The sequence below is a fragment of the Ascaphus truei genome, chromosome 14 (assembly GCF_040206685.1).
Source record: "Ascaphus truei isolate aAscTru1 chromosome 14, aAscTru1.hap1, whole genome shotgun sequence".
Lineage (NCBI taxonomy): Eukaryota > Metazoa > Chordata > Amphibia > Anura > Ascaphidae > Ascaphus > Ascaphus truei.
The window spans coordinates 47,718,460-47,741,817 of record NC_134496.1 but is presented as its reverse complement, the minus strand read 5'-3'; the positions used below and the strand labels follow the sequence as shown (position 1 = coordinate 47,741,817).

Here is a 23,358-nt window from a genome sequence, read left to right as displayed (position 1 = left end):
TGCAAGAGTGAAGTATAGCTTTGGAAAACATCATCTAATGGTAACATATCAATGTCTTTTTCTTACTCATATGGTGGTATGGCCAGATATGAAATACCTGTACTGTATGTCTCTTAATGGTATGGTTCAATCCCTTCATTTTTCCTTGTCTGCTTAGCTCCCTCTACAATGACAAAGTAAGAGGTATTTCACCTGTATCATTTCTGCCACATATGACATAGCAATTTAATTCCATCTGGAAGAGTTGCTTCTAAGCTGAAACTAATGCCATAGCTGCAGAGGGGCTCTGTATAACTGTGGTTGACAATGTCATTCATGTAAAAAAAGAATGCGTGCAAATCACTTTCCCTATAATACCGATCATCTGCAACAGAGTTAAGAGCACTGCCAACTACTTGATTTATGGCAAGCAGCTTTTGGAAGCACGGTAACCTCCCTCTGCCATTGTACAGTATGTTTCCATTGCCGCTCCTTTTTAGATAGCAAGCTCCTTGTACCAGAACCCTCCTAACCAGCAGTACCCATGTGCAGTGGCGAGAAAATGTTTGTGATCCACTTAGGATTTTCACATATTTCAAACTTAAAATGTTATTAAACCTTAATCTAAGATCTAATAATAGATAACCTAATCAAACAAATTACACAAAAATCTGAAACTTTTTTAAACATTTATTTATCCACACATTATTAACCATTCAATAATCATGTTTGAAAAAGTATGTGAACATTTAGATTCAGTGCCCCTTGAGCAGCAATAACTTCAACTAAGCGTTTTCTGTAACTGCTGATCAGTCTCTCACATCGGTTCTGAGGAATTCTGACCCATTCCTCCTTACAGAACTTCTCCAACTTATGACATTTGAGGGCTTTCTTGCATGGACAGCTCATTTCAGGTCCTGCCACAACATTTCAATGGGGTTTAGGTCCGGACTTTTACTAGGCCATTCTAAAAATTATTCTTCTGCAGCTAATCTTGTGCAGCTCTGCTCGTATGTTTATGATCATTGTCTTGGTGAATGACCCACATTCATTTCAGCTCACAGACGGATGGCCGGACATTCTCCTCTAGAATCTTCTGATACAATTCAGAATTCGTGGTTGTGTCAATGATGGCAAGCCGTCCATGTCCTGAGGCAGCAAAGCAGCCCCAAACCATCACACTCCCACCACCATGCCTGACGGTTGGGATGAGGTTCTTGTGTTAGAACACAGTTTTACTTTTTCGTTAAATATAACGTTTCTCATTGAGGCCAAAAAGTTCTACCTTTGACTCATCTGTCCAGAGAACATTGTTCCAGAAGTCTTGTGGATCATCTATGTGCTCTTTGGCGATCTTCAGATGGCAGCAATGTTCTTTTTAGAGACCAGTGGTTCCCTCCTGGCTATCTTTCCATGAACAACATTCTTGTTCAGTCTTTTTCTGGTACTGTAGGTGAGTCATGAACACTCACATTAGCCAAAGTGAGAGTGGCATACAGATATTTGGATGTTACGCTGGGGTTCTTTGTGAATTCCTGGATGATTTGCCGGTTTGTTTTTGAAGAGATTTTGGTAGGATGACCGCTCCTGGGTAGAGTGACTGTGGTCTCGAACTTTCTCCATTTGTCTGACACTGGATTGGTGGAGCCCTATGTCCTTAGAAATGTTTTTGTAACCCTTTTGAAACTGATGAGCATCACTAAGTGCTTTTCTGAGGTCCTCTGAATTATTTTGAGCGTGGCATGCCATGTTTCCACACACTCGTATGGTGAAGACCAAGCACACAAAGTTTCCGATCTTTGCGTAGGGTGGGGCCTCCCAAACTAAGACCTGAAGGTCTACCTAATTATTTAAACACCTGATTCTAATTATCCCCTTTAATTTAGCTGATACCAGGGTTTCACTTACTTTTGCACATACCCTGACTCTTAAATAATCATTGTTAGTCTAATGCATACCTGTACATCATTCTGTTTCAAAAGACATGGAATTGGTTAATATAAACCCTCTTGAATATTTGATTCAAGAAGTTTATTAATGAAAACCTATGGAATTTCCATAATTATCATTGCGGTTCACAAACGTTTTCTCGCCACTGTCTGTGTTTATGTTGTAAAAGGGTTTTGCCTTCCCAGCTCATCGTACTGCTCTACGGAATGTGTTGGTATGTTATTAATGAATGCAGAGGTTGTCAACTCCAGTCAAGACACCCCAACAGGTCAGGTTTTAATGATATCCCTGCCTAAGTACCGGTACTGATTGAGCCACTTGTGCTGAAGCAGGGACTGATTGAGCCACCTGTGCTGAAGCAGGGGCTGATTGAGCCACCTGTGCTGAAGCTGCAATATACTGAAAACCTGACCTGTTGGTAGCCCTTGTGGACTAGAGTTGAGAACCCCTGAATTAATGGGAATATAGTCACTTTTTTGCAAAACAATTGTACTGCCTACAATGCAATATAATCATATTACATGGGAAACCCGGAAAAAAAAGAAACATTTATGTCTGTAAAATGTAAATGCTCTTTCAACAGGAACGTACTTAACTCTTTTGCTGCCAGATGTGCAGGTGACACATGTATTGCAAAACTTTCTGGCAGTGAATGGGTTAAGTGTCACACCTGGTAAATGTCATGTGGGACCAAAATGGCTCAACTTAAAAACATGAAAGTTGGATTCCCAAAACCCCCTTTTTGGGGTTCCACATACATGCCAACACGGCTCACTTCTCTTCTGTGCGCCTCACTGGTTTTTAGCCTTGGCTCCTTATAGACTTCAATGGGTTTTCTCGACAAAAAAAAAATCATCACTTTTAATACAAATACCTTTTTGGGGGAGGAGGGGTTAATCTCACTGATTTTTTGGGCCCTGTGGAGGCTGACACCTCTGCTTTCACTGGGGCCCCAATCTGTTGAACTTGCAATGAGGGGATTCCCCCTCTCTGGCTGGTTTTGCTGAACGTTACATAGGATGTCCTGGACCCTTCTCCCTGAGCGCTGCTGCCTCCTCCTCCGCTGTGTGCACCGGCCAAGCGCAAGAGCACAGAGCGCGCACGGTGGCTGTGTGGCCGGTGCATAGACTTTCTCTCCTCCTCTTCCTCCTCCTCCTCCTCCTCCCTAGTGCTCAGTGTGACCGCACAGAACCAAGCAGGCTGTAGCAGAGCCCTTACATGGGCACTAGGGGCGGCTGCTGGATATACAGAGTCAGTGGAAGAACCTGTTCATCCTAATCTCCTTCTAGGCATCTTCCAAAAGCTCCCCCCCCCCCTCCTCTCTCCCCCTATCTCCCCTACTTCTCTCACCCTGGGATTTCTCTGCTATTAAGCAGACTCGGAATCTGTGGATTTGGTTGGGGTTTTTTTGGCATGCAAGTTGCTTTCTGCTTCCTCTTCTATTTTTTTTTTTTTTTTAGTGGCAACAAGATAGCTTTTTTGGATATATCTTTTATTGGCGGTGCTGGGGGAAATTGGAGTCCTGTGGGAGCTGCTGGTGGGTACTGAGGCTGCAGTTACAGCAATGTCTGTGTTCATTAAGTGAAGGTGCTGCAAAATGCTTCAATTCTGCATCTCCTTAGCCTTGTATTAGGCTAACTCGAGTATTTGTGATTGCAGATCTGGGACGAGTACAAGGTAAGAGAGATCTAAGGCTCTGGGTTGAATTCACCTACAATTTAATTGAATAGGCTATAAATAACTTTTTGTCTGTTTCTGTATCCCCAGTTATTTCATTGTTTCCCTCATTTGAACAAATGTCAAGAGACTTCCCTTTAATCAATTTGTGTGTATGTGTGTGTGTGTGTATATATACAGTATATATATACACGTGTATATATATATATATATATATATATATATATATATATATATATATATATATATACTGTGTGTACACACACACACACACACACACACATATATATACACGCTATATATATGTGTGTGTGTGTGTGTGTGTGTGTGTGTGTGTGTGTGTTTTATTTGTAAAACTATGTTATTATACTGTCATCTACACTTCCACTAAACTGCTTCTTAGGCTTAAAGAAATGGACCACATCAGTCATGATTTGCATTTAAAATAAGAGGATTTCAAATCCCCCAAGGAGATGTCAGTGATGGAACTAAAGTAAAGGTCTTCCATGTATTTTTTATTTATTCATCTGCCAGGTTAATTTACTAGCAGGTTAAAATCATGCCCTTTAAATATGCAGTCAAGTAATCTGGTCAGCCCCTCATTCCCTGAGAGACATGGGGACAATACACTCAGCTTCTCAGATCTTGATGACACTGATGGGATTAATATTTCCTAAATAGGTCTGAAAACCAATAGGTTTCTGAACAGACCTAATCAACTAAGGCTAAATTATGCAAATTGATGCATTTTCTTACAGTGTAGAATAGATAGAAGATCCTTCTGCACATTTATCCTTGATGGTACTTGCAGTATCCTACATTATACTGTCTGCTGGATTCTTGACAGTGTTTTCCAACACTGGTGCATCCACTGTCTGCTTTCTGGTGTACTGTATCCCATGTCCTCATTTAATGTACATGTTGGATGTTTAATAGAAATACCATAGAGGGAGGGTGAGTCTGGGGAAGAAAGGGTGTGAGATTTGAGAGTAATGGCAAGGCACACAATTGACACAAAAGAAGGTAAAGAGAGATGTGTTAGTGGTGTTATGTACTAAAATGGAGTAAAGTGTGAAAAAGGAGAGGAAGACAATAAAGAGTTAAAGAAGAAAACATAAAGAGTGCAGTGTATTACCTGATGAAGAGACTGACTATTGTGTGAAATGATCAGCAGAGTTTATATTTGTCGTTTAGTTCAACAACCTGTTACTAACTGGATGTGAAAAAATATTGCCTACTTTTGCAAGACATTTTCTATTTTGTAACCAGTGGTTAATATATGTAATCAATTCCTAATTATCGACCAAAGGGAAAGGGTGCTATTGCTACCATTTCCCAAGAAGAGGTGGCAAAGATATGTGAATATTACAGTATGGGAATTTCTTGGAAGACATATTAAGATTTTTGTCTAAGACACTAATGCTAGAGAAAGACGTGCACCCATTTTTCGTATTCTGAATTGTTTTACAACTTTACCATGACGTGTGTGCTGCATTTCAGACCATGATAAAAAAGCTGTTCACAGAGCAACCCAAAAAGAAAACCTGTCCCACATTTAGTATAAATTGCCCTGTTCTTTTGTGCTGTGAGAGGATTTCCACATCTGTATAAACACACACTCCAGCTTTTTGTCATTTGCATACAATTAAGACGCTGCTGGCGCAGGATGACACAGAATAATACATTGGACTGAATTGATGGCAAAACCATTAGTCAAAAAAAAAATGACACTGAAAATATCCACCAAACGTCACACACTTTGCTTGATATTTGGCCTTTGCCTCACTTTGTAAGGTTTGCACATGACACTCTTTAATACAATCACTCCCTTTTCCTATTGTCAGTAGGTTAAGAAAGAAGACCGGTATTTCTCATTTGTTTCATTCTGACAAAGCTAACTCATTAAATGTCAGCTCTTGCTCGAGTGGAGCGGTTTAAATATCACAGAGACAAACTTGCAATAAATCCTGATACAGTGTGGAGTATTGTATACTTGTATTACACCAGGTGTATGAATTGACCTCATCGAAAAATAACAATAGTCCACTGGGGAATTAGATTTGAGGATTTACAAAAAATAAGAAATGCACTAGCTCCAACCGTTCCATTAAAGCTTTATGTCCTAACTCAGGGGTGCTCAACTCAAGTCCTCAACCCCCCCCCCCCCCCAACAGGTCAGGATTTTGGAACATCCCAGCTTCAGCACATGTCAATCAGCCCCTGCTTCAGCACACGTGGCTCAATCAGTCCCTGCTTCAGCACAAGTGGCTCAATCTGAGCCTCTGATTGAGCCACCTGTGCAGAAACTGGGATATTATGAAAACCAGACCTGTTGAGGGGAGGGGAGGGGGTGCCTTGAGGACTGGAGTTGAGCACCCTTGTAAACTAAAGCTCACTTCTTAATAACAAATCAGTCAGCAAAAAATGCAACATCTTGGGGGTGAAATGCTCAGCCCTGGATTTTTCTTTTCTGATGAATTCCTCCCCTTCCTCAACATAGATCATCTTCTCAGGCTCACTTGCTCAATTACTAACAGGATGCAGCAGTTTGGGATGCTGGTACTCTGCCTTATGGGGTCATATATCAAAGTATCTTGGACACAAAACTGGGGTAAAACTGGTGGAAATACACAGCACCCACCAAACCTCTGCTTTTAATGGGATTTCTTTTCATCAATAAATCTAGTGAGTTCTTTTTTCACCCTAGTTTTTCAGCTGTGAGAATTTGATAAATGACCCATACATTCTGTATATAGTATATCTGAAGTTGCCTTAGTTATGGCTCGTGGAATGATCCATTGGCTATTCACCAGGGGGGGATTTCTTTCAAGCTGCAGCCCAGACCTCTCGCACGAAGGCCTCATCCTGTTACTTCTACATCAGTCATTTTTACCTTACTATATTTTGTAGACCAATGCACCAATATAATTGATGTACAAAAATGCAAGTTATTAGGATAACTGCTGCCTGTGGCCTTTCCCGCTGGGCTTGCAGAGATTATTGACCAGATTTTCTTCCTCTGTGCATGGCAGAACAATTGAGCTTGGTCCTTCTAGCAATTGATATTTCATTTTGTGTCTAATTTTACACATGTACAGGCATACCCCGGTTTAAGGACACTCACTTTAAGTACACTTGCGAGTAAGGACATATCGCCCAATAGGCAAACGGCAGCTCGCGCATGCGCCTGTCAGCACGTCCTGAACAGCTATACCGACTCCCTACCTGTACCGAAGCTGTGCGCAAGCGGGGAGACTATAGAGCCTGTTACATATGTGTTATTTACATCTGTTATGCACGTATATGACGATTGCAGTACAGCACATGCATCGATAAGTGGGAAAAAGTTTAGTGCTTCACTTTAAGTACATTTTCGCATTACATACATGCTCCGGTCCCATTGCGTACGTTGATGTGGGGTATGCCAGTATTAATACATTTGTTTCAAACATTTTAATGCCTGTTTTTAAGGCTTCATTGACATGCATGATTCAATGTAATATTTTTGTTTTCTTTGCTTCTATTTGGCTAAAACTCTGTAACTGCTGGAAAGATGCTTTTTTTTTTCTTTTGCGAAAATGGAAGCCGTCTGCAAAACGTTTGTTAAGCATTAAAATCAACGTAAACTGCAAATTCCAGTGCAGAAATTGCATGGCCCTTTGTATAGTGGCATTTTGGCAAAATTCCAATGTGGTGAATACCGTATAGGCCGAATATAGAGCTATGTTTTTTCCTTAAAATGTCGTTTCAAAAACTGTACTCGTATTATATGCGCAGCCTAACACCTTTAATTTTTCATGTAGAACACCTTCAAACTCTAGGGTCGTATTATGCACGAGGCCGTGCTATATTCAGGCCAATACGGTATATTGCATTCCCGAGCAATTGGAACTTTCGCAATAATTTCGCGGAAAAAAATGCAAAATGCATTAGGACTAGAAAATCACATTTTATTGAAGGAAAATGAAAGACATTCGTGCAACTCTCCAGTGATTACATATAGATAGGTGTTCTTGTTTTTGCTTTTAACCGGAAAAAAAACCCACGACTGATCAGCTTGCATTTTTCAGTTAAAAAAACATAAAAAGCAGAAATAAAGCCTCCTTTCCTATTAAATGCCAATTCTTGTAGCTGCCCGTTCAGGGATAGAGGACAAAGGCATTACGGGGGCGTATGGAAACTAAAAAACCCACTGATTTTACAAAAGAATAAGCACCGAAAAGCCCTACATATAGAACATGCATTGCATAGTAATGTGTTGTCGAATGCTAGATTCGAAATTCTGTCCTGAGACGAGCGCAGAAAGCCTCCGCCCCCCAGAGCGTGCGGAGCCTCTCACCCTGTCCAACCGGCCTCTCCTCCTGCTACGTGGCATCATGTGACGTCGCGATGTCACATGACGTCGCGTTGTCATGGCAACGTGACGCCACGCGACATTGCTGCGTGATATGGCATCCCGTTGTCAAGGCAACGCAATGCCGTGTGATAGCAGGAGGAGATGCCCCGGATTTTTCAGAGGCATCGATGGCACCGTCATCAAGCTGTCCCTCGGGCAGCATTTTCTGTGCCTCCATTCCGGGTATGCCAGGAAAATGCCACCCTAGGAAAATGCTGCTTGATGCCGTTGCCTCTTTACCTCACCCTTGGCCCTGATCTCTTCTAGAGAAACGATGGACACATCACTTTCTGATTGGAAGAGGAATATCAGCCTGGAAAGGCTTGAGTTGCTGCATCCTGATTGCAGTGAGCCGTTACTTACAGCGTTTCAGTGCTAGGAGGGGATGGAGAAAGCCAGCATCAGGAGCTGAGGCAGAAGTGGAATAGAGTGAGAAAGGGATTGCCAGATGCAGCAGTTATAAAAAGAAAAGCGTAATTAGGACTAGAGGAAATGTTTCTGTTTGGAGAGAAAAGAGGAAAATGACATAAAGCTATTGAATAGAAGTCAGAGTCAGCACGCACATTGTATTCAGACGCTGGCTTGCAGGCTGTGCTCTTTTAGTCTAGCAGTGTCAGGAGAACAAGTCTGATGTGATTTCATTTATGTTTCAATTAATTTCAATTAATTTATTGCCTTTTTTTTTTTTTTTTTTGCAGCTTCTTGGCCTCATTTAGCTAAAGGCCAAAATACAAATGATAAAGTGATGCTGTTGGTGCAGTTTTGCTATTTTTGTGTCTCTGTCACCAAAGCGGTTAAAATGGTTATAATGAAGCAGATCACAAAGTGACTTATGCCTAGGAATTGGACTGTATTGATTCTGCACATAGCTGTGCTATTACATGGGGGTAGGCAAGAAGAACATTGCCAAATCCTGTGGAGTTCTGGACTTCATCAAAATGCTAATCAATAATGTTTTACAGGGTTTGAAATATATACAATTTTGAAAATATGACCGCTAATTAAAATGACTTCAGACATATTTCTACTTCTTTTTTTCGACATCAGATTAATTTACAATAATTCCCATGCTGTCCACTTGTTTCCCAAGAATGCTTGTGCAACAAAAATGAATTGATCTGGTTCGGTGTGTCCTGAACTATGTGAATCAATATATTTCTAATACCTTTTGAGCTCATTGATTTGGATGGCCACATGGATTACGGCAAGTAGCTCAACAATGATACCGGTGACTCAAATTAGTTTAGGTATCATTGTCCAGCTTGCATATTGTAGAGATGATTGTAGAAAGAATTTTGTTTTTCATCTACTTTATTTACCAACCACTATTTCTCTAAATATTAGAGGAGGAGGAAAGTCACGTGTTGCTTCCATGATTAGTGCCTTTCCCATTTTGCATTGGGCTAATTTGTGGTCAGCAAGTTCATTATAAGTATTCTTTACCAGAGATTGAAGATAGACCCTGAAAAAAATCAGGCTGTAGAACAACATGTTACATCTGGCCTGTCTTCACTGTTGCCTGTGGACTTACTGTAATTCACTGCCCATTCTGCTACATATCTCAAGGGCATAGAAAATATTAATTCTATTTATTGCTTCCTAAAATTGTATATCATTTTCTATAGACCATGCTTCACGGAACTCCCTCAACAACCGTTTTATGTATTTTAGGAAAAGATGGGGATTTTGGCCTACCCAAGTACATGCTTATAATCTCTTGGCTGTCAGACCCTTTTTATGATGTAAGGGTTTTTAATAAATCCTCATTTCTATTTGGTAATCTTATAAACCACAATTATTATTCTAATATCATTCAAACAAAGGCTATCTTCTTATGTTCTTGATAGACATGTCCTCTGATGCACTTCAAAATAGACATAGACAAAACTAAGAGATGAGACAGTAATACTTATCCATAAAGCCTGATGGTGGGGAATGCTCAGCATGGAGAAGCAAAACATGAAATGGATATCGGGGGGGGGGGTGGGAGACTATGGACAAATGGAAACAATGTCTCGTTTTTGGACTTGTGCCCCCTCCCTCTGGTTTCCCAATGACTCTTTAAAAAGTTAAAAAAAATCCCGTTTTTTCGCACTGATCTGCTATGCGCAGCCTGCAAGAGCTGATCCTGACGTGCTATCCGCCCTTACTAGTCGTGCATGCGCAATCGGCTCTTGTCAGCCGCGCATGACCGATCGGTGTGGGCCATTCGCGTGTGGGCCATTTGCGCATGCGCAACCAAATGGGCACCTTATTATAAACTCATCACTCAAAAATAGGCATCCACGATATACTTAGGGTCAAAAAGAAATAAGAAATCTGATGTCAACAGGCTCCAAATTCGCAGTTCTGAAGTATCCAATGGGAATTCGCTCAATGGAAAGACCACGGTCCAGCAAGGAGGAAGACGCCTGTCCGCATGCAGTCATCATCGCCATCTTATGCAGCCTGATCTGGTGATGTCATCAGGACGGAACGTCCCTGTTAAGTACGGTGGCTCACTGGGTTCAAAACGCGCATCTACTGAGGCGGACGCTTCCTTTCCGGGTTATCAGTGGTGACATCATCACATCACTGCGTTCTTAGACGGCAAGTCAGCGATCGTGTCAGGATCCCAGAAAGTTTTACAAAAGTTCAATCTTTTTAATTGTGGAAACAAAATGGCAGCTTTCTCCAGGTTCGCCAATTTGGGTGAATGTTTGTACATCTCTATTCAAAAGCTTTAAAACATTGTACAGCGCTGAACTAAAGAGATTTTTTTCCTCCAGTAGATTTGAGAAATACAAATGTCCTTTATTCTGAGCATGCATTATTTGAATCAATCTGTAGCTAGTGCTAAATAACACATTTATTTGTGCATTGGTTTAGTTAATCCGTTTCAAACATACCACTTACAGTGTTAATTGGAGTTTCATTTTGTGATATAGACAAATCATTTTTTTGGTGGAGAAACATCTTTACAGCTGCAGATATCATTCATTATAAATGAAATGGACTGTTATCATTTCAAAACATAATTACAAATAAATGTAATTCTGTAACCCACACTTAAGATATTTTTATCCATTGAAATGTATTTGCTATTTCAATACATAAACTTCTCGCTAAGAGAAATGCCTAAAATGCAATATTCTAAGGGATGAACTCCTCACTCCAACTATGAAAGGCATCTGAGAATCAGCCTAATGCAGAATAGTACTGAATAATAATTTGGGTAACAGTGTACTTATTTAAACGCCACATATCTATGACTTACAACAGGTGTCCAGGATTGAACCAGACTTTCCTATATTTGGACATTCTGCCCAGTAAAAAAAATAGATGCAATACTGGATATATATATATGTGTATTACCTCTCTGGACATAGTGACCTGACCGGCTTGGGGGACTGTGGGATTTCCCCTGATCAGGGAGAGAGCAGGGCGGTTGCTAAATGTCTAGCAAAACAACCCACATTTTTCAAAATCACTATTTTAAAGTGGCAAAGTAGCATCCCTGAGATGCTATTTTTTTTAGAGTTTGGTCGAATTTTGAAAGCAAAATGAATACACCGTGCAATGCAGAAGAGTAAAGAGGTCGACACGCAAGTGGTCCTGGTAAAAAGAGGTATCAAAAAGAATTATTGAAAGTCGTTCGACTTTTCGCTTTCTCAAGAAAGCGGACCGGAACTTCGATCTACCTTCAATAAATCTTTTATATATTTTTTTTTACCAAGACCACTTACGCGCCGACCTCTTTACTCCTCTGATTTGGTGGTAGGATCCACTTTGCTACGGGACCACTTTGCCGCGTTTCCACCGGTGGCAAGTGTCATGTCTTCTTCGTGAGTGCACCACGCAGTAGCATAAAACATGCAATGGCCATATACCTCTTAACACGAAGCACACTTGTTGCGACTGTTTTCAATTGAAGTTAACTTTTTCGCTGAACTAAAAAGAGTAAAAAGTTTGCTTAGGAGTATGAAAAACGTCTACTCACATTTCTACTCACTATAGTATAGCTGCCACTGATTAGGAGTGTCTTACATTGGATTATTTCAATGATTATATTGAGATGACAGTGGTTGAAGTACACTTAAATCGTTTTCTATACTGGCTGCTAAACAGAAGTCACACAATAACACATCTTGCTTTGCGCCAAAGGATATTTGAAGTCATTTGAAAATAAATGGAATTCATCTGTTTTATTATGCGCGTAGACTTGTTAAATGAAAAATGTTAACGTCATTCATTATTCAAAATCATGTTGTTTAAACAGTATTTGTTTTTTCCGTGGTTGGCATTAGTTTGGATATTGTTTACAGAGAGCCTCAGGACGAGTTGCATACTGTACCTTGATCTGGGTCGAAAACAGAAATACCCATGACTATTGCCCTTATGCTTTTTGTCAGATTGAGAAGTCCACCCCTCAGGTCATTCTAACCATGGATGGATGAAGCCATCCGAATCCGTTCCCCGGAATTCCACGGATTGTTTTGACCATATCTGTCACCCGAAAAGCACATTCCGTCTGCGGATTGGGTACTAAAAAAATCTGAGCAGATGAGTCTGAATCTGCCATTGGACACAATCCAGATGGATTTTTAAGAATCTGCACTCAGATTCCATGTTGAGTTAAAAATCTGCACTCTCTCTCTCCCCTCACATTTGAGTGCGGATCTTTAACAATCTGACAGCAAATTATTAATTCGCCATGGGGATTGCTGGTGCTAGAAAAAAAAATCAGAAAAGGGTGGATTGGCCTTTTTGAGACTGATCCACGGAAATCCGTGGACCAAAGGAACCGTCCGATCCGAGGCAGATCCAAATCCGCAAAACCATTTCAACCCATCTCTAATTCTGGCCTAAATTCCTCTTCGAGTCCCAACATGTCCTGCCCAACACACTCTTTCGCTTTGTGTCTCACTTTACCAAGTGATCCATGGTCACTGTCTTTCCTCCCCATGTCAATCTCATGCAGCCTTCAAACCATTTATCTTTCGACTGAGTGAGGACAGTTACCTATTGAGTTTATTGAGCTTCATTCTCACAACACAATGCCAGGGAAGTGTCCTCATGGTAAAGTTTGGAGACTGAAGAGCACCACAAGGCATTATGAAATGGGGGACCTATGTAAGCCACAGATGGAGGGGTTAGGTAAGGTTCGGATGGCACAGGGGCTCAAATGAGCAGCACAATTACATTTATGTTGTAAATGTACACTTTGAAGTGGATGTAAAACAAAAGCACTTTGAAGTCGGCCTCAAAGCAAACAAATTCTTTGACATCCACTCTGAATTTAATGGCCATGTTAAAAAAAAAGAAGAAGTTAAGCCACTTTTTATTCAATAAGAGAAATAAAAGATTTTCTAAAAATATTAGGTTACATGTATTGTGTCGCAAATGGAGCAACATGGTGGTGGGGGGAGAGGCACAGCCATTACAGAGCCCTGTGCTCTTCCCCAAAGCATTTAAATTAACTGCCAGGGAGTGCGCAAGGCCTCTGTAACTCACTTACCTTGGCTCCGGGCGACACGTCGCCATGGCAATGGGGCGTCAACTGACGCTGTAGGATCATGTGATGTGACATCACATGACCCCACCGCATCATTTGACTCCAGAACAAAGGTAAGTGGGGGAGCAGCGGTTGAGAGCAGGCAGTGGGGCGCAACACCAAACGTTTGGCACCCCGTGTATTAAAGTGTTTTTTGTCAGTTTTTGCCGGTTTTTAGGGAGTGGGGGTTTGAAGCAGTTAGGAAAGCAGCTTCTTGGAGTGATAGTATAATGAAATCTACCCATATTTATCCATCAGAATGCATATATACCTTCGAGTTTTTAGCTTGAACATTGCAGAGAGATAGGGGATAGTTTATCCAAGTCCTAATGGAATTTATTTTTCTTTGATATGTTTTTTGGTACCTTTCATGCCCAGTTTTGCAGATGTGAAACTTTAATGAATGATCTCCTTTTTTAAAGCAACATTAGCCTCCTAAGAAAGCACAAATTTGGCATACTGCCTGCCAAACACGAGGGTATTTATCAAAGCATCCTGGCTACAACAAATGTTGTACAAAAAATAGCACATTTCTTAAAGAAGATCATTTCCAACTTTGAGAAATTAACTTTTTTTTTTTCCTTTGATAATTCTGGTATCTAATTTTGTTTTTCAAATATTATTACCCAAGTTTTTTCAGCTCTGATAAATAACCCCCATATAATAAGAAACATGACATTGGGCTCTGACTGACGATGATGCTTAACTATAAGTGTGTGACAGTACTTGATTTATGAAGAAAGTGCATTAATGGCGGTAGGCTCAGAAATACTGTGCCACGAGAGATACTTAACTGCAAATGTATCAACATGATGGTATTTGAGTCAGGAGAATCAACATTGTTATTGTATAAGTAAGCTGCATCAGCTAAAACTATATTGATAGTTTCCACCCTGACAATTTAAAACGGGACATTATTGGGATTATTGGTTTTCCTCTTGAGTACCTTCACAATACAGAAGAGATGTTACAGATCTTTCTTAATCCTCTGCTGTGCTGGTCACTGGTAATGAGACGCCCTTATTGGCATCTATATATCAAAGTCTTCAGGCTGCAAAACTAAAACAACATCACATTTACCAAACAAACATGAAACCCATTAAAACTAGTGGGATTTGATACGTGTGGTGCAGGTTTTTGCCCATTATTCCTGACTCTAAACTATGCATATTTCTATTGCACTGATGTGAAAATGAAGCTGTGGTATTCTGAATCTCATGTAAACTATTGATCTGATTGTTTGACAAGCCAGGATATAGTGAGTGCCCATAATCAAGCCAGGAGGTGACCTTCTGTAAGGATCCAATATTTTACATGATGTGTATATTCTTATTTTATCATTGGTTTAGTGGATGTTGGAAATTGAGACGGAGAAGCTTTAATGGTGGCATGGCCAGTGTGTCATTGTGGCGGACATTAAATCCAAGTATCATGGAATCCAGAAAGCTTGTGACATGGATCATCTATCTGGAGACTGAAATCCCCTAAAATTATCATTTAAATCAAAATTTTATCGCTTTTTTCTTCTTTTTAAAATAAATCAGTTGTGTAGCCTAGTATTATATAATATTTACTGCATATTTTCTCTTTGTAATGATTGTTTTATGTAGTAAGCTTTATTGAGTTGCTATAGTAGCCATTTAGAGAGCCACAGCACTTCCTCTTTTGAAATCCCAAGGGCAGTACAAAGGACACAGGGTGATCCCTTAAGGTTGGAGGAAAGGAGATTTCATAGCAACAAAGGAAAGGGTTCTTTACAGTAAGGGCAGTTACAATGTGGAATTCATTACCAATGGAGACTGTGATGGCAGATACGAAAGATTTGTTCAAAAAAAGGTTGGACATCATTTTAGAAAGGAAAGGTATACAGGGATATTCCAAATAAGTTAACATTGGAATGATGTTGATCCAGAGAGTGATCTAATTGCCAATTCTTGGAGTCAGGAAGGAATTTATTTTTCCCCTTATGAGATATCATTAGATGATATTTCACTGGGGTTTTTTGTTTGCCTTCCCCTGGATCAATACACTGTACGTACGGATATAGGATAAAGTATCTGTTGTCTAAATCAAGCATAGGTTGAACTTGATGGACGTATGTCTTTTTTTAACCTAATCTACCATGTAAAAGCCAAGTCACTAGACCAATTCTCCTGTGATTTATTGGGGAATTATATGGTTGCCGTCCCTGTGCCTGTTGGGGCCACGGAATCAGGTCCTACATCTTGTGGGATGGCAGCTCTGAAGTCTGTAGGTGATGGACCACTGACATTAGTGGACATTATTCTTACCCATGTTGGGGAAGATAGTAGGGAATAGGGTTAACATCACTGTGTTGGACAGGACAGGAGAGAGAGTGTGGCCTTTGAAGACCCCTTCTCAATATTCTGTAATTGTCTGTTTTTTTTTTTTTTGCCTTCCTCTGGATCAATTTACTGTAAGTACGGATATAGAATAAAGTATCTGTCGTCTAAACTTAGCATAGGTTGAACTTGATGGACGTATGTCTTTTTTCAACCTCATCTACTATGTAACTACTATGAAATAGGCAGCCATAGTGGGCGCCCTAGTAAGCAGGATCTTCGCCGATCAATCACGGGGGAACAGATCGATCGGCAGCTTTCATAATTGCATTACCGTAAATTTAAGGAACGGCTGCATTTATTAAAACAATAAAAAACACAATGGCCAAGAGGTAATGCCCCTTTTCCATTGATAGTGGCTACTAGCTCAGTAAGTTCTGAGGTGTAGTTGAACATGGTCCTGGAGGTCAGTAAACAAGTAGATTAGTAATGATGTCTCTGGTTGCAATGGCCCTGACCAGGCGATGGTAAAAGATGGCTGTCAGTGTTGTGTATTTTAGTGCAGCATAGCTTCCTATTTAAGACACGGGTCAGGCCTTCATCCTTCTTAGGCCTCGGACATGCTTACCGCTGGCGTGCTGAGGCTCAGGAAATGCGGGTGCTTTCTCTGGCCTTGCGGTTGCTTGTCCTGCTCGCCGTAAGGGGGCGGGCCGGGGGCGGGCACTTCACTGGCCGGGGGCGGGCCAGTGACGTCACGGAGCTGGTTCACCCTCATTGGGCGAACTGCTCACGTGGCCGGCCTGTCGCACCGGCAAGCGGGGGAATTTTAAATTCCCCTAAGACCTGCGCTTCCGCAAGCGCGCGGAAGCACAGGTGAGCCCCTACTAAAGCCACTCTAATTGCGGCTGATGGGGCTCAGTGCTGAGTGGGAGCGCGTGTCAGTGCGCTTCCGCCAGCAAGCAGGGAACATGGCCGAGGCCTTATCATTCTGTCTGTTTTAAGTGGATATGTAATAAACCTGGAGGATATAACTGATTGATGATAGAAACATAAGGTATCTCTAAAGTGTAGCACCTTTTCCCCTACACTAAGTGAGATCATGCAGCTACCAGTGTATTCTGGTGCGGGTGCATACCTGTGAGGTAGAACAGAAGGCCTGAGATCTCCGCGGTGGTATAGGGAGACATCAGGACAGGCTATCGGGGATGGTTCTTCGGTCAGCGCAGCGCCTCCAGCCCAGGAGGATCCAGGTGCAGCCAGTATGAACCCCATAGGCAACTCCTCTCAGTAGTCACACTCCAGACATCACACCAGAGAGGGTATAACTGGGGTTTATTAGGATCAGTACAGGTTCCATTCCCTGAAGGCAGTACCCCGGGCTTGAGGCCCTGAGCACCCCTCCTCCGCATACCTTACCCCCTAACAGGGCAAGGCCTCAGCCCACTCCTGTCCAGGAGAGACTCATAGCAGGGAGGGCAGCACATAACTAACTCCTAGAGCCCTTGCTCTAACCTTTAGAGGGAACACCCCTCCTTCCCAGGGGAGGGGCTTGTAAGCCGGCCACCTATCAGTCATAGGCCCCCTTTGAAATACCAGGCTACTCCTGAACTTTATTAGGTAACACACATATAACAATACAACCAGGCCCTGCATGATCTGCTCCCAACACTGCCCACTCTGTACTGGGACTTACAGTGCTAGAGGGGCCAGAGAATTAGTAGCTCAAGGGGACTTGGCTACACAAGTCTTTGTGATCAGTGCCGGATTACTCAGTAGGTACACTAGGCACATGCCTACTGGTCCCCAAGGTTAGGGGGCCCCGGTAGGTTGCGGTGGGCGAGTGCTGTGGCTCCAATGCTTAGCATCCCGGTGGTCACTGTCGTGTGTGTGCATAAGGGATAGAGGGGCATCTCTTACCTTCTACGGAGCGGCCCTCCTCCTGCAGCTTCACGTTGTCATGGCACCCCGACATGGAATGACGCCGCGACGTAAGATGGCGACGCATTTCCATGACTATGAGATGCCACATGACGCCGTAACGATGCAGGAGGACCGCCTCGAGAAAAGGACCCCAAAGTCCTGGTGCCTAGGGGTCTCAGAGGGTCTTAATCTGCCACTGCTTGCGATGGTGATCACCTTGGGTCTGGAATCCGCAATGAGGTAGTGACGTCCCTTACAAAGGAAGGGCCGTTATGGCTTCTGCCCTCTAATTCACTGGGCATTATTTTGTGTTAGGGATGGAACACATGGATCTCCCAAAAGTATTTTAAATAATCCCTTTTATAGTGTAACTGCATTACTCATGTTTTCAATATACTGGAGTATGTTAATGGCAAACATTCTATAAACGTAAACGCTAGAAAAAAATAATACTACAAAATACATTTTACTATTATGAATAAATAAACTGTAAACTATCTTTACACAATAAGACTTTAAGTCACTATTTCAAAATACTGAATCATTTCTAATGAAACCACAAATGAGACTACAATTAGTAGCTTGGAAGTAACCCATGACACTACAGTTCAACAACTCCTTTCTAGCATAATCTGAAGAATCGGCTCACAAATGATTGCACTTTTACCATTTGGCACAAGGTAAATTGATATTGAGTCTCAGATGAGTATCTTATGTAGCAGTTCCAAAAATGACAGCCGGTAGGAAACAAAGTTGTTTAGAAATGTTTAGATGCTTAAATACTGTGCGTTTTACAAAGCCAACCAATTATGTCAATAAGATTACAGTGGGGCAATCTAAAGAATTAAATAAAATCAACTATAAATATAAGCCAATAAGCATTGCAAACCAAAATATGGCTCCAATTTTAGATTGTAACCACAGAACAGGCACAGTAGTGTCAAAATATATTTAAATATAAACAAAGGTTGTGCTTCTGCGTACAGCTGTTTAGTAACAAAAGTAAAACACGTATGCATTATACCAGGGGTGGCGAACTCCAGTCCTCAGGGGCCACCAACAATTCAGGTATTAGGGATATCACTGCTTCAGCACTGGTGGCTCAATCAGTGGCACAGTCATAATGAGCCACTGATTGAGCCACTTGTGCTGAAGCAGGGGGGGTATCCTTAAACTTGACCTGTTGGTGGCCTTTGAGTACTGGAGTTGGCCACTCCTGCATTATACAATCAATGTAGTCTCAAAATTGTGTTAACAAATATATCCGAAGTGTCACGTGACGTGAAACGCGTAGAGGCTCTGAGTCTTCTGGTTGTGTGATGCGTGACGCCAGATGCCGTGACGACGGACCTCTGACATCAGCCTCCCCCATGAGGATGCCGGGATAGGCGGTTTGGCTGCAGTTGCTGCTGTCCTGACAGGACTTTCTCCTTGCTCGGTCCCCTAGGCTCTTGTTATCCCCAAGCCCTCCACCCCCTCTTACTTCCCTTCCTTGGCCACCCCATACCCTCTTTGCATCTGGGTGCATGGGAGACAACCTCCCCCCTTTTCCACCGGCGGGGACCTGGCTAACTAAACAACTGGAGCCTGTAAAGGGGGAGATCAGAATCGATTATAACTTGTGATATGTAAGTTTGTATTATGTATATTTTTTACATAAAGTACTAAATCTTTTTATTGATAGTTCTCTCCTTGCACTTTCCTTTTTTGCTTTAGGATTTATCATGTGTTTTGCATATTTTCAAAAAGCATAAAGATTGGTTGTACAAAGCGATTCGTAATCTTAAATGATAATGTACCAAGCCGTGTTAAAGTTAAGACTAGCCTCAATCCTTTGCTGCCAATCACGGAGGTCGATAAGGTGATACATTTGAGCGATAGCCAAGGCTGAATCAGAGCCATATAACTCGGAAAAGCACTAATTACAGAAATCCTGCTTACGAGGGACTTTGGGCTTTGTATATTATTCACAAGTCTCTGTCATGCTCTCTCTCCTACAGCCTTTTCGTTACATGCTCCTGTTATACCTTAATCAGAATCTCTTTGTGAGTACCTTTCATGAAAAGGGTCTGATTTTTTTTATTTCCACATTTTTTACCACCAAATATCATTGTTTGAGGGGATTTATGGATTAGCCGCTTTAGGGCTGATCAAATAAGCCCTGTAGTCTCAGTTTCCGTCTGCACTTCCCCTAAACCCTGTGTTTATGGAATCCCTACTAAAAATTCTACACACTACAAGGCCGGAATTTGTATCACTTGCCTTACACTTGCATGAGCAGTGCTACTGTAATACAGCTAAACCCCGTTATAACGCGCCTCGTTATACCGCGATTCGGTTATAACGCGGTTTTCCCGTGGCTCCCGTTTTAAAAAAAAAAAAAAAAATGAAATTTTTTATTTTTTTACATTTTTTTTTGCACACTGCACACACTGCACACACTCACTGCACACACACTGCTCATTGCTCACACTGCCACACTGCACACTCACTGCTCATTGCTCACACTGACACACTGCACACACACTGCACACTGCACACACACTGCACACTGCACACACACTGCTCATTGCTCACACTGCACACACTGACACACTGCACACACACTGCACACACACACTGCACACACACTGCACATTGCTCACACTGACACACTGCACACACTGCACTGCACACTGCACACTGCACACACACTGCACACTGCACACACACTGCTCATTGCTCACACTGCACACACTGACACACTGCACACACACTGCACACACACTGCACGCACACTGCACACTGCACACACACATCACACTGCTCATTGCTCACACTGCACACACTGACACACTGCACACACACTGCACACTGCACACACACTGCTCATTGCTCACACTGCACACACACTGCACACACACTGCACACACACTGCACACACACTGCACACACTGACACACTGCACACACACTGCACACACACTGCACACTGCACACACACTGCACACACACTGCACACTGCACACACACTGCTCATTGCTCACACTGCACACACTGCACACACTGACACACTGCACACACACTGCACACTGCACACAATTATTATATAGAAATAAACAGACAACTGCACTTTAACAGATGTATTTTGCCTGTCTTGTGACTTTTGTTTCACAAAGTTAAGGGGGTGGGAAGTCATTGTGCTGTGGGGGTTGGGGGGGTGGCGGGGCCCTGCGCTGCGCTGCGGCTACGGCGGGCCCTGTACTGCGGCGGGGGGGGGGGTTAGCGGTCTGTGTGTGTGAGTGCGAGTGCCTGTCTGTGTGTGTGTGTGAGTGCGTGAGTGCCTGCATGTGTGTGCGCGCGTGTGTGTGTATGAGTGCGTGAGTGCCTGTGTGTGTGTGTGTGTGTGTATGTGTGTATGTATGAGTGCTCCAGCCCGAGTCCGTGGAGGGAGGGGGGGTGGGAGAGTAGCGGGTCCCTCCTGCAGCCAGTGGAGGGAGGGACCCATAGAAATGAACAGCACTTGTGTTACCAAAAGATGAAGATGATCATCTTGGCAATGAGGCTAGGCAGATTTCTGTACCAAAGATAGATTACATGTCAGCAAGATTGTCATTTGTTGTTAAATACCCCACACGTTGCACATAGTGTTAGCATATTAAAGCGAGGCCTTTTTACCATGCTTAAGTTCTACATACCTGGTCCCTCCTGCAGTCCGGGGAGGGGGGGGGAGAGTAGCAGCTCCCTCCTGCAGTCCGTGTAGGGAGGGGGGGGGGAGAGTAGCAGCTCCCTCCTGCAGTCCGTGGAGGGAGGGGGGGGAGAGTAGCGGGTCCCTCCGCTCAAGCCACGCCCCCCCTCCCTGTCAAACCTCCCACCTCCCGCTCCGGCTCTTACACTTACTTACACACACACTCAGACACTTACACACACTCACAGACACTTACACACACGCGAGGGCCCTGTGCTGCGGCGGGGGGGGGGGGTTAGCGGTCTTCCGGAGACTGCTTACCTGTCTCCAAAAGCAGCACACTTATGCAGGCACCCCTCACGTTCGCCGTGCGCATGCGCATGCGCCGTGCGGCTCGTGAGGAGTGGATGTTGCCTGCCAGTTCCCGCGGTGACAGGGGGAAGCGGGGACAGGAGGGACATCCCCGCTCCCATCTCCTGCCCCGCGGCCTGTCCCGCGGTGACAGGGGGAAGCGGGGACAGGAGGGACATCCCCGCTCCCATCTCCTGCCCCGCGGCCTGTCCCGCGGTGACAGGGGGAAGCGGGGACAGGAGGGACATCCCCGCTCCCATCTCCTGCCCCGCGGCCTGTCCCGCGGTGACAGGGGGAAGCGGGGACAGGAGGGACATCCCCGCTCCCATCTCCTGCCCCGCGGCCTGTCCCGCGGTGACAGGGGGAAGCGGGGACAGAAGGGACATCCCCGCTCCCATCTCCTGCCCCGCGGCCTGTCCCGCGGTGACAGGGGGAAGCGGGGAGCGGAGGGACATGCCCGCTCCCATCTCCTGTCCCGCGGGATGAATATGCGCTAAAGCGCGGCGGCCATTTTTTTCCTCGCGACCCCGTTAGTAACGCGGTGGTCTCGGGGTGGACCCCGAGACCCGCGTTATAACGGGGTTTAGCTGTATTAATTATTAAGGATTTCCGTTTCACTTGGGCATTGAGCAACATACGTGCCAAATGAACATTTAGAAAGTGTACACCTTATCCTGTATTAATTAGTTGAATTTGGTGTGGTTTTGATGAATAGTAAATATTAAGATCCTCATAAAACATTTGTGTGCGTTAGAAGCATCAGCAAGCAAAGTAGAAAAGAAAAAAGAGGAGCTTTGTTTAATTTGATCTTAAGATGTTAATGGTTGACATAATTGAGCCACCTGTGCTGAAGCAGGGATATCCTATAACCCTGACCTGGTGGTGGCCCTGGAGGCCTGGAGTTGGCCACCCCTAACATTGTGTCTCATTACTTTTGTGGAAGCACTTTGTACCCTTTGTACATGTTCTAATGTTTATAACAAAATTATGTTAAGGTAATTATTAGTCACATTGATTTTTTTTTTATGTCGTACCATATTAAAGATGGCTCCCATATGGCAAATGTGTCGTTTTTTATTATTACAAATTATGTTAGTCTATAAAAAAATATATTTAATATGTATCAGTTAAAAAAAACAACTTGAATAAGTCTAAGCAAAGGCTATGGGAGTCACCTAACCATACAGTATATAAGAATAAAGAGACCAGAACTGAGCAGAACCACATTTGTAGCAAAAATTGTTTGATTTCTCCTCTGTTAGATGTAATTCCTTGTTAGTTACTTAGTTGCACCTGTGTTGCCCAAAAGGCGTCTCCCTAAAAGAGACTCCCCAATATGAATTCCCTGCCCCTGCCCACTAAGCCAGAATGGTGGAAAAGCGACGCTTCAAAGACCACCTGGGTGGTCTAATGTTTGGTGATGTTGCAGCTGCTCTATTGCATTCTGAAACACAGCAGCCCTCTCATCCTCTGTACCCAATGTTCCAACCTACCCTGTCTATAGATTGTAAGCTCCTTAGGCAGGGCCTCTTCTAACACACTGCAGGCCTATCCTACCTCTTCTAACACACTGCAGGCCTATC

At 43.1% G+C, this 23,358-nt stretch overlaps 1 protein-coding gene across 2 annotated transcripts in view; it reads left to right on the top strand.

Moving 5' to 3' along the window:
• The first annotated feature begins 3,135 nt into the window (after positions 1-3,135).
• NLGN1 (neuroligin 1) overlaps positions 3,136-23,358 on the top strand; it is a 476,103-nt gene continuing 455,880 nt past the window's right edge. For both annotated transcript variants that reach the window (XM_075570759.1, XM_075570760.1), the window contains exon 1: positions 3,136-3,606. The gene's annotated coding sequence lies outside the window, so the exon portion shown is untranslated. The remainder of the gene's footprint in view (positions 3,607-23,358) is intronic.